Below are 18,970 nucleotides of genomic sequence, written 5' to 3'. Positions count from 1 at the left end.
AATTCAACTTTTAAAAATGAATCCATGTAACTCACATTAATTGAATAATGAAAAAAAGCAAGATAATCTCAGTAGAGGCCGAAAAAAAATTGACAAAATTCAATACCAATTCATAATAAAAACTCTCAGGAAACTAAGAACAGGCAGAAACTTCCTCAACTTGATAAATAGCATCTTTGAATATTTACAGCTAACATTATATTTAAAGATAAAATACCACTTTTCTCCCTAAGTTTCAGAACAAGGTAAGTATACCCACTTTTACTACTTCTATTCAATATTCCAACAGAGGTCCTAACCAAGGCAATAAACCAAGAAAATGAAATAAAAGGCATTCAGACTACGAAGAAAGAAAACAATTTATTCCCAAATGACACAACTGCATATACAGAACATCAGAGGGAATGAATCTACAAAGAAGCTATCAGAACGAAGACATGAGTTTGGCAAGATAGTAGAATACAAGAACAACATATTTGAGGCTGGGCGCGGTGGCTCACGCTTGTAATCTCAGCACTTTGGGAGGCCGAGGTGGGCGGATCACGAGGTCAGGAGATGGAGACCACAGTGAAACCCCGTCTCTACTAAAAATAACAAAAAAATTAGCCAGCCGTGGTAGCGGGCGCCTGTAGTCCCAGCTTCTAGCAGAGGCTGAGGCAGGAGAATGGCGTGAACCCGGGAGGCCGAGCTTGCAGTGAGCGGAGATTGCGCCACTGCACTCCAGCCTGGGCAACAGAGCGAGACTCCGTCTCAAAAAAAAAAAAAAAAAAAAAAAAAAACATATTTGAAAAGATTGTATTTCTAGGCTGGGCATAGTAATTCATGCCTGTAATCCCAGCACCTTGGGAGGCTGAAGTGGAAGGATTGCTTGAGTACAGGAATTTGAGATCAGCCTGCGTAACATACCAAGACTCCAGAAAGTTTTTAAAAATTAGCCAGGAGCAGTAGCACATGTCTGCAGTCCCAGCTACTCAGTAGGCTGAGGTGGAAGGATCACTTGAACCTGGGAGGTTGAGGATGCAGTGAGCTGTGATCACACTAATGCACTCCAGCCTGGGTGACAGGGTGAGACCCTGTCTCAAAAAAAAAAAAAAAAAAAAAAAAGAAATTGCATTTCTATGTATTTCTATTAGAAAATTTAAAATTTTAAAATACTGTTTCAAGGGCATGAAATACCAATGAATAAATTTAACAAGCTATGCAAGATCTATACAATGAAAACAAAATACTGCTAACAGAAACTGAAGAAAACCTAAATAAATGGAACGATATACTGTGATCATGAATTGGAAGATTCAATATGGTTAATGTGTTAATTATCCCCAATAATCTAGAAACTCAATGCAATTCAACCAGAATCCCAGCAGGTTTTCTGTAGAAAGTGACAAACTGATTCTAGAATATTACTGAGAGAAGGGATCCACAGGCTTTACTAAATTGTCAAAGGGTCTATGGCACAAACCAAGGTTTTAAAGCCCTATCACTCTCCAAATTGTCAACTTCCATGTGTACTCTTTCCTAAAATTGATTTGCCTGAGACCAAGTCTATGTCCTGAAGATCTTCCTTAACCCACTTCTTTGTTCACGATTTTTTCCCACTTGACTAAAACAAAGTATTTCTCTCAGCCATCCCAGTGTTACTGTAGGCCATTTCCCTAGGTGTAAAAAATTTTGTGGGAGGAGGGGGATGCAATCTGTGGATTTAATTCTAAGAGAAAGCCACTTAAGAGAAAAGCACAAGGAAGTTTGATAAGAAATACTGAAGGAGGCTGTACCTTGCTTCTTTCAGGACAGATGTTAATAACAACAAGAACCCATGCCTTATCTATTACAGAACTACAGTTATGAAGATGGTTGTCACCGAGGTATATAAGAACACATTTATTTCAATTGATAAACTCCAAGGTTTTGGTAAAGTAAAGCACTATCAGAATATACAACAATTTAGAAATTAGATCTTTTGCAACTATTTAAACTCTTGACAAAAAACTCCAGGTGTGATCAACTTAAAAAATCTGCAAAAGGAGCACATGTTATTCAAAATTATTGAATACACAAGCAAAAATATTTGAAGACCACTGATCTCAGGTAGTTTGTATCCTGTTTTCTCTATTAACGAAATTATACTTACGTAAATATAACCCACTTTCTTCTATTAAAGATTTGAACTGTCTGTAAATGGAAATGGAGACTCACTTTCCCTTTTTAATTTAATGCTGCATTTTTGTAAGCAGCTAGAAAATGTTGCTACTGGTATTATGAAAACATTTACTGGCTATGCCAAGTTGTTCTCTGTGAACATCTGCTGTTGATTTTGATGGGAAGGTGAAAGGATACAAAATTCTATTTAAAACCATACATATCTATTCCTCTAACGCTGCCTGACAAGCTATATATTAAATGCCATGCACCTTGTTATACACTGAGAATACAGAGGTTCTGCTTTTTAGGGACTCCGTCCAATAGCAGACTCAGTCCTCCAAAGAGTTACAGCAATTAACTTATGGTAAGAATGTACATGCTATGGAAATATTAAGATGGGCTCAAAACTATAAAGTAAGGGGGGAAGGAGTATTCCGGAAGGGATTATAGTACCATGTGCCAAGATATGTAAGGGAGGAAGACTATGGTGTGGTCTGCAAACTAGAGTTACATATGAAAACAAAGCATATTTTCAGAATTGATATTCAAATTTGAGATGCTATCCATCATCCAGAGTCAACACTGATGTACGTATGGCAGAGAACAGGCATGGAAATTCCTTTGGTGGTTTCATATTTACTGAGTATCCACTATGTATCTGATACCGTATGAGAAACTGGGAAAGAAGTAAATGAAAAATAAGCTATGAAAAATCTTACATCAAAGGGGGAAGACAGACAAGTAAAACCACCACAGCACTAGCCTACAGAGTGATAAAACGCTACAGAACATACATGCACAGTGTTATAGGAACAAAAAGAAGAGGAATAGAATGTTTCCCAAAAACAGTAATGCTAGAGGAGTAAACTGGATAGAGAATAGGAGAACTGTAGGAGTAAAATCACAAAGTAAAAACCAAGTTCAGTTAAAAGCTGAAGAAAAAGAAGAAAGTATGGCAAAGGAGGCTAAAAAGCCAGATCACCAAGGACATTGAGTACTAAGAAATCAAGCTATGGAAGCCACAGAAGGGTTTCAGGCATCAGTAAGATGGTCAATCACTCTATCAAGCAGAGTGAAAGATATACTAAAGGTGGAGGCTGAGAATACGGCAAGACTGAAGAGAACTTCAATATGCAATTCAGGGATATTTATAATTCAGAATATATACAAAGCAAGAAAATAAAGGAAATATGGACAAGGAAGATAGAGAAGAGATGGTGGGTAAAGGAAGTATTTCCAAGGTGCTAGTTATACAGATATTTATTTTGGATTTACATGTTAAACTACGTTATATACTTTTATGTGTTATATTTCACGTTTTAAACAAAGGGAAAAGGGTTGCTGAATTACAAAAATAGCAGTGAGAAAGGAGAAGAAAGGAAAAATTAAGAAACAAGTTAAAACCAAGAGAAGAAAAGGACAAAACTAAGAATCCTACCCCACCCCCAATTTCAGAGTCTAGGTGGAAGGCGAAGCCATTTACCAAGGACATATAGAAGCCAGCTGTTTTATAGGGGAAGAACTCAACTTTAGACATGTAGAATTTGAGCTGCCTGAATGACACTCAGATGGAGATATCTAGTAGGTTTTTAGACATGCAGGCCAAAAACTTAGAAAAAACCGTCCAGACTGAAGGTAAAAATTGGTGCACCATGAGCCAGTATGGTAGACTATGGCCTTGAAAAATATCACCCAAGGAAACCCAAGAAGAATACCATGAAAATTACAGAGGGCCAAGGACAGAGTAATCTCCAAGGAGCCTGTAAAATAAGACCTGAACTTAAACGAGATTTTGAATTATTAGCATAGCCATTTGACATGTAAGAAACCTAGAGTCCAAATTTCTTTTCTTAAAATGATAGCTTTTCATTTTTCCTTTGATTAATGAAGAAAAAAGCCTATATTTTCCAATGACAAAATTTTTTTTTTTTTTTTTTGAGACGGAGTCTTGCTCTGTGCCCCAGGCTGGAGTGCAGTGGCGCGATCTCCGCTCACTGCAAGCTTAGCCTCCCGGGTTCACGCCATTCTCCTGCCTCAGCCTCTCTGAGTAGCTGGGACTACAGGCGCCCGCCAACACGCCCGGCTAATTTTTTTGTATTTTTAGTAGAGACGGGGTTTCACCGTGTTAGCCAGGATGGTCTCGATCTCCTGACCTCGTGATCCGCCCGCCTCGGCCTCCCAAAGTGCTGGGATTACAGGCTTGAGCCACCGCGCCCAGCCGACAAAGTTTTAAATGATGGAAATTCTTAGTCATGTAAGGCATTTCTCATTGTACACCATTTGTTATAATTCACTTGAAATTCAATCATCTTCCCTTCCTAAATCTCAGCCAAAATAGGATTTGGGGTAGCTTCAGTATGATTCCAGGATTGTGTATCTCTCTACCATCTAGCTCAGCCATCACCTGGCTTTCAATAGAACCAGTAGGTGAATCTGTTGTAATACTAGATTTTACGTGCACCTGGCAGAAAGTAGGATGAGTATTACAGCATCTGACAGCAGGTAGCTGAAAGGAACTGGCAATTCTTTCAGTCCTGCCTGCTCATAATTCTAGATACAGCAATAAATGTAACAGGTAAAATTATATTTATGCTTAAGAAAGACTTCCTGAATTTTCAAATAACATGACTACAAACAGTCCTATACTTCCCCAAGAATATATTTTTAATTTTTTCCCCAGCTTCCCAAGCTTACAATCCCAAGAATAAAATATTATAAAGCAGAATGAGCTTCCATTTTTGTCGAAGTCACTGCAATGCAAATAAAAGGGTTACTGTAATTACATCTGGCAATGAAGTTACATTTAATAACTTTCAGTCTCATGGCACCTAGCAGAGACTAGACTTTCAAACAGCACAAAATAATAAACACTGACTACAAAGTACAACAATATAAAACAAAGAAACTCAAAATAGTTTGCTTTATCCCTTAAAGGGGCACAAAGGTCTGAGATTTGTATGTAAATGCCTGAAAATAAGAGAATACCATTTATATAATCATTTATAGTTATTCAATGAATTTTTGCAATTGTAATTAAGAATTACATTCAGAAGACATGAAATACGGTTAAATGCTCCACAAAATCTGGGGGAAAATATGTGTGCTTATACTCTCATATGCAGTACTTACCTGTCTGTATCTAAAGAAAGATGATCTTAAGATATATTCTCTCTCTCTCTTTTTTTTTTTTTTTTTTTTTTTTTTTTTTTTTTTTTGCCGCTCTGCAAGGAGCAGGGCTAACCTTAAGGCCAGAGTTGGCCTTAAGATGTACTCTTGAAATATACGTTTCTGCTTGTGGGAGCACTCAGAGATTAAGAAGTTTTTTAAAAGAAAGTTTTCAAAAACTGGATAATGCTCTTCTCTGTTCTATACAGAAATCATGTTTAATCTTATACAGAACAAAAATTAAACCAGCCGAGTATAATCATTCTCTTTACAATTACGAAGAGTATCTAATTATCAGACATAGTTAAGCCAGAACAGATTACAGAAGACAAGCCTGATTTTAAAAAGGAACATAAAAAACCAAAGAGACTTAGCAATGTACAGCCAAGTTAGTACACAAATTATTGGGTACTTACTAGGTGAAAAGCACCATGCTAAATGCAGTGGGAGAAACAAGAAGTAAAACATTCAGTTTCTGTCATTGGTCACAAATTTTAAGACCACTGTACAATAAGATTTAAAAAGCAACATGAGGCCAGGCGCAGTGGCTCATGCCTGTAATCTTAGCACTTTGGGAGGCCAAGGCAGGAGGATCACTTGAGCTCAGGAGTTCGAGACCAGCCTGGGCAACATTGTGAGACCCTGTCTCTATGTAAATAAAAACATTTAAAAAAAAGGAAAGCAACATGAAATTTCAGGCAACATATGCTTAAATATCAAATTAGTAATTTAAACAATAAGTAAGATCTGAGGAAAGATTACATCCAAGTTTTTTGAAGCTACTTCCAGCCCATGTAATTAGTGAACTATAATTTTTGCAACAAGAAGTTAATCAGATTCTTGAAATTACTGTAATTTTTTTTTAAAGCAGTAGCAGAGGGGTGACAGTTTCTCACTATTCAGGCCTTCCAGCTAGAGGAGAGGGACAAGGAATAACTGGGTAGGAAATTAGACTAAATGATCACTTCCTTAAAGTCTACAGTTCTTCCTTAATTTAAGAAAGTATAAAATCTCGACCAGGCGCGGTGGCTCACGCCTGTAATCCCAGCACTTTGGGAAGCCGAGGCAGGTGGATCACGAGGGTCAGGAGATCGAGACCATCCTGGCTAACACAGTGAAACTCCGTCTCTAATAAAAATACAAAAAATTAGCCAGGCATGGTGGCGGGCGCCTGTAGTCCCAGCTACTCCGGAGGCTGAGGCAGGAGAATGGCATTAACCCGGGAGGCGGAGCTTGCAGTGAGCCGAGATCATGCCACTGCACTCCAGCCTGGGTGACAGAGTGACACTCTGTCTCAAAAAAAAAAAAAAAAAGTATAAAATCTCAAATACAATGTATGAAAACAAACTCATAAAACACAAGTACTGTCTAAGACAGTGGTTTTCAAATTCTGGTGAACATCTAAATAATCTGGATAACTTCTTAAACCATATAGATGCCTACATAGTATCTCAAACCTTTGGAATCAGCACCTATAAAGATGAAGTGTATCTGTATCCTGAGAAAGCTCCCTAAGTGATTCTGATGAATAGCAAAGTGTTAAATTTAAGTTATATGGTTAAGTACACACTCTTCAGTGGTAAGGAAATCTGAGTTCAAATGCCAATTCTAATATTTACTAGAGCCATGACCAACTAACTACCTACCCTAACACTATTTCTAATCTATAAAAAGGGGAAAAGCTAGCTGTACCTCAAGTGATTGTTATAAGGATTAACAGTGATGATGAGGTAAAATGTTTAGTACAATTCTTGGCACATTCAGTAAGCATTAAATGAATTCATTCATTTAACAAACATTAAGCACTTACATATCAGGAGATGAGGAACGTCTAATTAATTTATTAAGTATTAATAAACATGGCAACTCTTCAATGGTGTGGTAAGAACATATAATCAGGAGAATCTATTCTAATCAGGAAAGTCTTCCCTGAAGTGAGCTGAATGATGAATAGGCATAATTGGCTAAAAAAAGAAAGGAAGGGCATTTCCAAGCAGAGGAAGTAGCGTAACCAAAGCCACATTCTTGAAGCAGGAGAATAGAAAAGACAGGGTGACTAGGGGAGAAAGGGAATGTCAGAAAGCACAGTGGAGATGAGTTTGGAAAGGGGACCGACTATGCAGGGCTTGTAGGGCATGTTAATGTGTTCGATTTATTTAAAAACAGTGAGAAGCCACTGAAAGATTTTAAACACTAAGACAATGTTATTAGGTCTGCATTTTGAAAAAGTCACTAAGTCTGGTTTGGAAAACTACAGGAGACCACAGTAGATGCAAGCAGACCATAACCAGGAGGCCACGGAAGTAGGATAAGAGATGGTGGTGGCTTGGAACAGGACTACTGTTACAGACGAAGGGCAGACAAGAGTCAAGAGATATTCAAGAGGCAAAATCAACAGGACTTCATGAGAGACTGAGTATGAGGCATGAGAGAGGAATTGTCAAACTTCAACTTCTATAGAAAGGAATGGATAGTAACGCTACCCATGGAGTTAAACACAATAAGAGGAGCTATTTTTCTTCTTGGGGTGGGGGAAGGGAGGTATATCATGAATTTCAAACATGTGAATATGAGTAGTTATTCCCAGTAACAGGGTTGATTTGTCTAGAAAGTATTCCATAGTATAGAAGTACAATGTGTCTGTATTTATTTTACTGGGTATTTATGAATCTTAGAGACAAAATAGGTGTCTGCATGTGAGTAATGTAAATCTAAAGAGAATGAAGGCCCTCACCTTCCATTAGGTTCCCTTCCTTTACACAATCCCCCAAAAGCATTCTTTATGATTACGGTTTAATGTTGCCTCAAGAAGTAATTTGCACACTAAGCTGATTTCATTTTTAAATATTTTTAAAATATTTGTGCTAAAGAATAAGACAGCAAACCAAACAGCAAATCTGCAAAGTCCAAAATGAATCTTCAAGCACCTGACTTTCAAGCCATCACCAGAACATGATGGGGTTTTACAGTGACAGGCTGATTTGGAGCATTTTTGCTAAACTATTTATTTTTCTGAACGGAGACATGCTACTTAGAAAACTCACTCATAGAATCCAATGTTTTTAGAAAGTGTCATCACAAATAATTCCTGAGTTTGACGTACTAAAAAATAGTTGACAACTTCCAATGAAGTCACTACATGCATAGCGCTTTTAAGCGGCTTGTCTGGAGCCTCCTCGAGTGCCTTAGAGAGTGGATTTGATAATATGGTCTCCTTAATTACGGATCACAGGTATGTGCTCAGAGTCCAAGAAGTTTTTGCAAGCTTTATCGGTCTAAACCTTCCTCCATCCGTTTTCTCCCGCTTAGAAAAACAAGACTGCAGGAGTGGGGTTTTTTGTCTTAACAAAACACCTGCCCCACCCACCTCACACATAATAACCTTCCATTCCAGAACTAAAGCTACTGTCAGAGAAGGACGGCGGGTTGCAGGGCCCTGGCTGGTGACCCAGGCTACCGGATTCCGGACCTCAGAACTGAGGGGAACTCTCTCACCCGGTCCTAGAATACTGTCCAATGTCCCCGAAAGGTACTGCGTTCTCCACCACCGAAACCCGAGCTCTCGAGCCGGCATGGGGGGCTCTCTCTCCGGCAGCTGACTCTGATCCCGGGTCTCCCGTCGCCTCAAGGCCTCTTTCGAGGACTCGGCCCTCTCGGATCCGCTCCCTGGAGCTCGCTGCTCGCCAAGCCCCGCTTTGCGCGGGCGCCGACCGCCGATCGCCCGGCCGGCCGCCGGCAGGCCCGTCACCAGGCAACACTCACCAGCCTGGGCGGCCCTGGGAGGCCTACCCCGGGCGCGAGTCCTCCATTCCCTCCTCGCCGGCCCCGGGAGCCCAGGCGAGAGCGCGGCCGATGAGGGAGGTCCCTCGGTGCCGGCGGCCGGTCACTTACCTCTTCCTTCTTCCAGGAGGGGCGGTGCTGGGGATCTTTCCCCCCGCCCCCCTAATAAACGCCGCCTGGCTGTTCCTGCTCTGCCTTCGTGCCTGGCCACTGACTCCGGCTTTACTCCATATCCTCCGCTGCCCCCGCGGCCGCAAACGTCGGAGCTGGAGGGAAAGGGGAGGGGAGGGGAGGGACCGGGGACGAAGAGTAAGGGAGGGGGGAAAAGACTAAAAGACCTGCCGGCCGGGGGCATGACGTCACTTCCTGCTGGTTCGGAAGAGGCGGAGCCAGGACTTCTCTCCGCCCCCGGGTGTCAGGTGGGGGCGGGGCTATGGTCCCGGGGGAGGAGCCAGCGCGTGAGCTTATGGCGGTTCTTTTGACTCCGCTGTTCCGTAGACTTGTCAGTCAGAACGAGCTTCCGGGCCCAGGGCTGAACGGGCCAAGTTCCAGGAACCGTAGAGGTGGCTTCTGCCGGAAAAGGAGGACAGGTAGCCCTGTATATCCTAGCCAAATGTGCAGTGAAGGTGGAAGGGGCAGCTTAGGGGAGCGGGCGGCAGGGACTCTGCTCCTCGTTGGTCCAGGGCCCCGCCCATTTCCTAGCCCCGCCCCCTTCCTGCTCTCCCAGGCACTGGACTGGGGGACCCGGGACTGAGGCTTTTTAGGGGTTACTGTGGTGAAGTGCCCTTGGAGCGTGCAGGAAAGCATTTTTTCTCAAACTTTAATATACATATGAATCCCTGGGGTCTTGTGAAAGTGCAAATTCTGATTGAGGAGTAGGGTCTGATAATCTCCGTTTCTAATATATGTCCACATGGCACCAATGCTGCTGGTCCCTAGGCTACACTTACAGCAACAAGGGGTTAAAGTACTTGAGCTAGAGGAGTTATTTCTTTAATCTAGCCTACTTGTTTAATGAAGGTTAGAGAGGTAGACTGTCTACGGAAAACAGGCTCCACCGCTGTATTTTCTGCCAACTCCGTCGAGTACCCTCCTGCCCACCTCTGCCCATCACTTTCTGGCCTCCCCTCCTCAGTCTCCGCTCTGTCCACAATGTCTGGGGATAAGATTTCTGGAGTGATTAGACGGGTAACTTCTGTTACAGAAGGAATTTGAGGGTGGTGGATTTTTATTTCTGTCATTTTATCGTAAACATATGTATAGTTGGGCATACCTTTTGCGGTTATACATAGTCGGAGAAGAGAGCTTAAATTCTTGGATTCTACCCACTTCCCCCTGCAAATCTAGAAAAAACATTCTAGATGTTGTAAGTTATTCCCTTATCATTCTTTAATTTTTTAAATTAATTAAATTTAATTTTAATTTTACTGGGGTACGGAAGAATGAAGAATGACTACGAACTATAGGTTTCTTTGTGGAATGATGCAATGGTCTGAAATTAGATAATAGTGATGGCTGCACAACTTTGTGAATGTACTAGAAAACACTGAATTGTACACTTAAAAGGGTGAATTTTATGGCATGTGAACTGTATCTCAGTAGTTTTTACTGTCTCCAGTTAATTAAAAAATGAATTTATATGTGCCCATTATAACAAGTCAGAAACATGGAATAAGAAATGATGTTAACTTGACTGGGCTCAAATGAAAAACATATATTTCCATCCTGGCTGACACGGTGAAACCCCGTCTCTACTAAATATACAAAAAATTAGCCGGGCGTGGTGGCGGGCGCCTGTAGTCCCAGCTACTCGGAGAGGCTGAGGCAGGAGAATGGCGTGAACCCAGTGGGCGGAGCTTGCAGTGAGCCGAGATCGCGCCACTGTGCTCCAGCCTGGGCGACAGGGCGAGACTCCATCTCAAAAAAAAAAAAAAAAAAAAAAAAAGAAAAACATATATTAAAAAATGAACATCCTCTTTCATCACCCACCATTACAATCCTTCCCCAAGGTTACTTGTTTGAAGTTTATTCTTCCAGATCTTTCTATTTATTTACATACATTTTTACATAGGTTGGGAATTCATTTTTACCTAATTAGGATAATAATATACAAGTTGTTCTGCTCAGCTCATTTTTTAAAAATTTTTGTTTGGGGTTTTTCTTTTTCCCTACTTAATGAGATCCTTGCGCACTATAAACATAGCTCTACTTCATTCTTTCTAATGGCTGGCTACTATTCTATAGTAAGGGTATATCATAATTTATTTAACTGTTTTTTTCAAGTAATAGACTGTTTTTTTTTTTGCCTTGCCCAGGCTGGAGTGCAATGGCGTGATCTCGGCTCACTGCAAACTCCACCTCCTGGTTCAAGCAATTCTCCTGCCTCAGCTTCCCAAGTAGCTGGGATTACAGGCGTGCGACACCACACCCAGCTAAATTTTTTTGTGTTGTATTTTTAGTAGAGATGGGGTTTCACCATGTTGGCGAACATGGTCTTGAACTCCTGACCTCCACCTGCCTCAGCCTCCCAAAATGCTGGGATTACAGGCGTGAGCCACGGCGCCTGGCCAACTGTTTCTGTTTCTAATTGAGACAGGGTCTCACTCTGTTGCCCAGACTGGAGTGCAGTGGCAAGGTCACAGCTCAATGCAGCCTCGACCTCTGCAGCTCAAGTGATCCTCCCACCTCAGCCTCCTGAACAGCTGGGACTATAGGAGCATGCCACCATGCCCCACTAATTTTTTGTATTTTTTATAGAGTCTCCCTGTATTGCCCAAGCTAGTCTTGAAATCCTGAGTTCACGCGATCCTTCTGCTTCAGCCTCCCAAAGTGCTGGGATTACAGGCATGAGCCACTGAACCTGGCCAGTAATGGGCATTTTGATTATTTTAAAGTTTTTGTTATTTCTCAGCATTTTTTTTTTCTTTTTGCCCAGAGAAGTGGGATTTCTGTTATCTGGAGAGTAAGTTCAGCATGTGATAAGGTAATTTTTTTTTCATTATGCAATATGTCCATGTAAGATAAGGCATATCTTTATCTAAACCCCTTAATCAGGAGCAACAGTGGAAGCACTTTCTAGAGCCCAGTATCTCTACAATGTTTGGTAGTTTCACTTCATAATTTAGATAATTGGGTTATATTCAAGTATTCAACTCAAGTGGGTATGTGACCCTCTGTTTCATTTTTCAGCAAACTTTTTTTTTTTTTTTGAGACAGAGTCTTGCTCTGTCACCAAGGCTGGAGTGCAGTGGCGTGATTTTGGCTCACCGCAACCTCCATCTCCTGGGTTGAGGAGATTCTCCTGCCTCAGCCTCCCAAGTAACTGGGATTACAGGCGCATGCCACCACGTTTGGCTAATTTTTGTATTTTTAGTAGAGGCGGAGTCTCGCCGTGTTGGCCAGGCTGGTCTTGAACTCCTGACCTCAGGTGATCTGCCTGCCTCGGCCTCCCAAAGTGCTGGGATTACAGGTATGAGCCACTGTTCCTGGCCTCAGCAAACTTTTTAAACAGCTGGTTTAAACAATTAAAAAAATTGATCATTAATTGCTTGCCTTGATCTCCCTAATGAAGAACACCGTTGTTCAAAAGGGCAAAAAGAAAAAAGAAAAGGCAAAGAGTTTGGTGAAGCCACAACTCTGTAATAATCAATACTCAAGTGTATTTGCATTACTTTTAAATGTGCCCTAAAATAACATTCTTGAAGATTCAGTATAGCTAGTAGTTAACCATGTAATAAGGGTATATAAATTCATATAATAATGTATTTCACATCAGTAAAGCAAGTTCCTAGGTTTACTCTGTTTTTATTGGCAGACCCACATGGTGCAACTTAGTAAATATACTATAGTTTATGTAAGATGTGAGATGACATGTAAGAAGGACATTAGCAGCAGATATGCCTTCAACAAGCATAAGATTGTCAAAACTGAAAAATTTGCATATTTTTGTATAATTTAGATTTATTAGAAATGTGAAGGGGTGACCTGCCCCTCCACTCCTGTGGGTGCTTCCCGTTAGGTGGGACGAAAGACTTGAGAAAAGGAATAAGACACAGAGACAAAGTGTGGAGAAGGAAAAGCGGGGCCCAGGGGACCGGTGCTGTGCTTACAGAGGACCCACACCGGCACCGGCCTCTGAGTTCCCTTAGTATTTATTCATAATTATCTTTACCATCACCGGTGCTGTGCTTTGAGATGTATATGCGAACATCTCCATAAACCTTTTAGCAGTATTGCTCCAGCAAGCCCCACCTTATTCCTAAAGGCGGTTTTCTCCTTTATCTTTAAACAAAGCACATTCTGCACCGCCCAAAACCCTTTTAACCTTAAGTCACCATAGCACATGTCTCTTGCGAGGACAAGGTTGGGGGTAGGGTCACAGATTAACAGCATCTCAAATATAGAACTAAATGGAGTCTCTTATGTCTACTTCCTTCTATATAGACACAGTAACAGGCTGATCTCTCTTTCTTTTCCCCACATTTCCCCCTTTTCTTTTCAACAAAACTACCATTGTCATCACGATACCGAGATTACATACTTCACAAGGTAATAGAATATCACAAAGCAAGTGGAGGCAGGATGAGTTCACAGGGCGGTGTTAAAATTGAAATTAAAATTGCCAACGAAATTTTTGGGCACGCATAGTCATTGATAACATTTTATCAGGAAATAGGGTTTGAGAGCAGACAACCTGACTGGCCAAAATTTATTAGGTGGGAATTTCCTCATCCTAATAAGCCTGGGAGCACTACAGGAGGCCGGGGCTTATTTCATCCCTTCGGCTTCAACCGAAGGCGGCACGCCTCCAAGGGGGTCATTTATAGGCCTACCCTCAGAGCGCATTCTCTTTCTCAGGGATATTCCTTGCTGAAAAAAAGAATTCAGCGATATCTCTCCTATTTGTGTGCAGAAGGAGAAAAGATATGGCTCTGTTCCGTCCGGCTCACCGGCGGCCAGTTCAAGGTTACCTCCCTTGTTTCCTGAACACCGCTGTTATCTCGTTCTTTTTTCAAGATGCCCAGTTTTCGTATTGTTCAAACACACGTCCTCTACAAGCAATTTGTGTAGTTAAGGCAATCATCACAGGGTCCTGAGGTGGCATATATCCTCCTCAGCTTACAAAGAAGATGATGGGATTAAGAGATTAAAGTAAAGACATAAGATATTACAAAAGTATAAATTTTGGAGAACTAATAAAATGTCCATGGAATCTTCATATTTTATGCTTTTCTGCTGTGGCTTCAGCCAGTCCCTCAGTTCAAGGTCCCTGACTTCCCGCAACATTCTCCCTCCCTTTCCCTCTATATAAATGTGCCATGGCGATGAAGGCTTGTTCGTTCTCTCGATTTTGGCGCAGGATTCTTCGACTGGTCCGGCACACTAAAAACAAACCGATTAAACAGAGACACATAATTCCAAAATTTACTGCAGTAGAGTTTCCAATAGACTTAATCCAAGTCGTGGGGTTTAATCCATAAAGATTTTTTGCCACTTGATCTAACGCCTCAGCTCCAGGCACAATATTTAAGTGACTCTGAGAGGCTTCAAAAATTTGTTCTTTTAATTTAGAAATGTCTAAAGTGAGATTATCTTCTCTTCCCTGTAAATGGCGTCTTACCATGTCCCAGTGATGTCTAGACTCATTATAAACTTGGGGTGTAATACAAAAATCTGACGTATTCCAGTCACACTGTAACTGGAAACGATGTTCCAAGCTCATGAGCCTATCTCCCATCCAAATGACAGTTTGTCTAAGGTCATTAATTTGATTAGCCAATTTTTGATCGATACCAGATTGTGAATTCCACAACCTTGTGGAATTCTTTTGCCAATTGTCAACAAAGCTTACTGTCTGAACAGAAGAGTGCAATGCGACTCCTGCCACAGCGGCTGTAGCTGTGACTGCAATCAATCCCATAATCACTGCAATTAAAATAAAAATGAATCTTTTGGATCTATTTAAAATGGCTTTTAATACTTCAGTGAAAATATGAATGGATGGCGAGGCCTCCCATGGTGGATCCATGGACACAGGGATCCACACGCCTTCTCTTGCTCTCACAAGCAGAATATGGTGCTGCCAATCAAAAGTCGAATCAATGCAAGTAAACAATCTGCAATTTTCACATGTTATAGTTTGGGAGTCTGGTTTAATAACTACATTTCCTATGACTAACATATAAGGGGGTTTTACACAACTTAGTAAAGGAACTGTTAGACTGGAATTTAGGTTGATAGAGTAAAATGTTTTATAATCTCTTGTTTCTATAGTTTGGTTCCCAGACCAAATTCTAAGGTGGTATGAAGCCACAGTAAGCCTCCATAATTCTGGATGTTCAGGACCAAAAACCGGACTTATTATTTTTGGTCTTGGAGTAGAGGTTCCGTTTTCTCCCCATTTCCAAGGGTAGAAAGACTGAAATTTCTTGTACCTATGTTTGTCTAAATTTTTTGCTAAGTCACTATCAACAGTTGGACTCACTAGTGCATTGGGACAGAATTGAGTTTGTCCTGTGCAATCGTGGTAGAATTGACCTCGAGGTGCCCAATCTATAACAGTTCCAAATGTGTTGTTTTGTGAAATCACGGCACTATTGGCTACACATTCTTCCCAAACTAAATCTTTTGTTTCTATGGAAATCTCCTTGGGGCAAGGTCTTCCTTTTGGCCTAAATTTTAATGATCTTTGATAAGAGAAGTCTTGTAAATAGTTTACCTGTGGTTTGAGTGACATACCGCTTACCATATGATAAGTAAATCTACTGGTGGGATTGAGAGTAGGTACTTCTACCAACCAATTTTGGATAGCAGGCATTAAACATCCTGGTGCTCTCCCGAGACATATAGGAGGATAACGATACCCAATGGAAATATTTATCATCATTCCTTCTTCCCCCGGTTTTGCAGGGCAACGATCATCTGTGGGACCAGCTACCCACACACTATTATTAACATATACTTCAATGGGATTATCCATCCAAGTGACTGCCCGAATTAAGGGCGGGAAAGGCACATAGGCCCAGTAGGTATAATTAGCTGCAGCTGCTCCTGCAGGCATGGGGAGACTTACCACCGTTGATACAACCATTAAAGCTGCAAACAGCATTTTTTCTGAGGTTTGTGTCACCTTTGTGCTAGCTAGGCTTTTTCTAGCTAACAGTGTCAGCTTCTTTAACTGTGCCCAGGTTGGCAGCTCCGCCTTCTTGGTGCGTGGTGACTTCATCTGTTTTTCTAATATCACCACTTGATTCATCCTGCGAGTCAATGGTGCCCAATTGCGGTGTTTCTGTCTCCGTGGAGGCGCTTTTCTTTGCATCTCTGATGGGTTCATTGTAGAACTTCAAATGTCTAGTGGGTATCCAAACAGGAAGCTGATTTTCTCCTGGTGAAACACAAGCAAAACCTCTTCCCCAGGTTATCACCTTCCCTATCTCCCATGTCCTATTTTTGTTGTCTTTCCACCAAATCAGTTTTCCTTCATGTGGACTGTTCTTTTTACCCATAAGATGTTGTTCTGCAGAAGTAGTAGTCTGATCTCTATAAATGTTTAAAAAATTTAAAGTATAGAGTGCTAGATTAAGCTGCATCTGAGGAGAGGTACACTCCTTACTGTCTCCCCCTTTTTTTTGTTTAACTAACTGAGTTTTGAGTGTTCTATTAGTTCTTTCAACTATGGCCTGTCCTTGGGAATTATAAGGAATTCCTGTTGTATGTGTAATATTCCACTGATTTAAGAATTTTTGGAAAGCTTTACTACAATAACCTGGTCCATTGTCAGTTTTAATTTTTTCTGGAACTCCCATCACCGCAAAACAAGATAATAAATGTTTTTTAACATGGGAAGTACTTTCTCCTGTCTGGCATGTTGCCCATATGAAATGTGAATAAGTATCAACTGTTACATGAACATATGATAATTTTCCAAATGAAGGTACATGGGTAACATCCATTTGCCATAATGCGTTAGGACACAGACCTCTGGGATTAACTCCTGCCTCTTGGGTGGGCAGGTGTAGTACTTGACACTGGGTACAATGTTGTACAATATTTTTTGCCTGTTTCCACGTGACATCAAATTTGTTTTTTAACCCTGCTGCATTTACATGAGTCAAAGCATGAAGTTCTTGTGCTTTTATGAATGCAGAGGATACCAGTAAGTCAGCTTTTTCATTTGCTTCAGTTAAAGGTCCTGGTACATTAGTATGTGCTCGAATATGAGTAATATAAAATGGGAAATTCCTTTTTCTTACAGTTTGTTGTAACAAATTGAACAGCTGGTTTAATTGATCATCCATGCTATATTTAATTAGAGCTGTCTCAACATCCCTTGTAGCCTGTACTACATATGCAGAATCTGATATAATATTAACAGGTTGATTAAAATCTTCTAACACTGTAATGACTGCAATCAACTCTGCCCTCTGAGCTGATTGATATTGAGTTTTGATTACTCGCTCCTTTGGCTCCTTTGGCCCTGTGTAAGCCGCTTTTCCATTGCTGGAACCATCAGTAAATACTGTCAGAGCATTTTCTAAAGGTTCATGTCTGGTAATTTTAGGTAAGATCCAAGTAGTCAATTTTAAAAACTGGAAGATTTTTGTTTTTGGGTAATGATTATCAATAATTCCTACAAAATCAGCAAGGCCAATTTGCCATGCACCAGAATTGATAAAGGCTTGTTTAACTTGTTCCTTGGTTAAAGGAACAACTATTCTGTCTGGGTCGTTACCACACAATTTTATTATTCGTAATCTTGTCTGACCAATTAATGTAGCTATTTGGTCCAAGTACAATGTAAAAGTCTTAATTGTACTGTGAGGAAGGAATGACCACTCCACAAGATCAGTATTTTGAACAATGATGCCTGTTGGAGAATGTGCAGTGGCAAAAATTAAAAGTTGGAGTGGAGCTAAAGAATCTATTCTATTTATTTGTGCTGACTGAATTTTTTCTTCCACTAATTTAATTTCTTTAGTTGCCTCTGGGGTTAATATTCTTTTACTATTTAAGTCTGGATCTCCTCTAAGGATAGAGAACAAATTTGACATGGCATAGGTAGGAATGCCTAGAGTTAGCCGAATCCAATTAATATCGCCTAACAATTTTTGAAAATCATTTAGTGTTTTTAACATGTCTTTTCTTATTTCTATTTTTTGTGGCTTAATTTTTCTATTTTCTATTTGCATCCCCAAATAATGAAAAGGATCAGAGGTTTGGATCTTATCAGATGCTATTGTTAGTCCTGCGTTGGCAACCTCTGCTTGCAGAAATGTGTAACAGTCAATTAATTTGTCTCTTGTTTCTGCAGCACATAAAATATCATCAATATAGTGAATGATATAACAATCTGAAAATTTGTCTCTAACTGGTTGAAGGACTTGACCTATGAAAGTTTGACAAATAGTTGGACTATTAAGCATTACCTGAGGTAATACTTTCCACTGAAACCTGGTGGCTGCTTCTTTATTATTTATGGCTGGTATAGTAAAGGCAAATTTTTCACAATCTTGCTCTGCCAGAGGAATGGTAAAAAAGCAATCCTTAAGATCAATTATAATTAAAGGCCAGTCTTTTGGGATCATGGCCGGAGAGGGCAATCCAGGTTGGAGAGGCCCCATGGGTTGAATTACAGCGTTTATGGCTCTTAAGTCCATTAACATACGCCATTTGCCTGACTTTTTCTGAATTACAAATACAGGAGAATTCCAGGGTGAGAATGAAGGCTCAATGTGTCTGTTTTCTAATTGTTCCTTTGCTAATAAGTGTAAAGCCTCCAGTTTTTGCTTTGGTAGCGGCCACTGATTTACCCATACCGGTTTTTCTGCTTTCCAAGTTAATGGAATGGGTTTAGGAGGCTCTACAGTGGCCGCCCCTAAAAAGG

The 18,970-nt window shown here is 40.6% G+C and overlaps 1 protein-coding gene across 3 annotated transcripts in view; it reads right to left on the bottom strand.

The window, feature by feature from the left end:
* Positions 1-9,455, bottom strand: part of SCYL2 (SCY1 like pseudokinase 2) — a 72,412-nt gene extending 62,957 nt beyond the window's left edge. For all 3 annotated transcript variants that reach the window (XM_012510121.2, XM_030821263.1, XM_030821262.1), the window contains exon 1: positions 9,199-9,455. The gene's annotated coding sequence lies outside the window, so the exon portion shown is untranslated. The remainder of the gene's footprint in view (positions 1-9,198) is intronic.
* Positions 9,456-18,970: the final 9,515 nt, after the last annotated feature.

This window comes from Nomascus leucogenys, chromosome 10 (assembly GCF_006542625.1).
Source record: "Nomascus leucogenys isolate Asia chromosome 10, Asia_NLE_v1, whole genome shotgun sequence".
In the NCBI taxonomy this organism is placed as follows: Eukaryota; Metazoa; Chordata; class Mammalia; order Primates; family Hylobatidae; genus Nomascus; species Nomascus leucogenys.
Note: the sequence above shows the minus strand (reverse complement) of the source record. Positions and strands in the feature narration are given on the sequence as shown.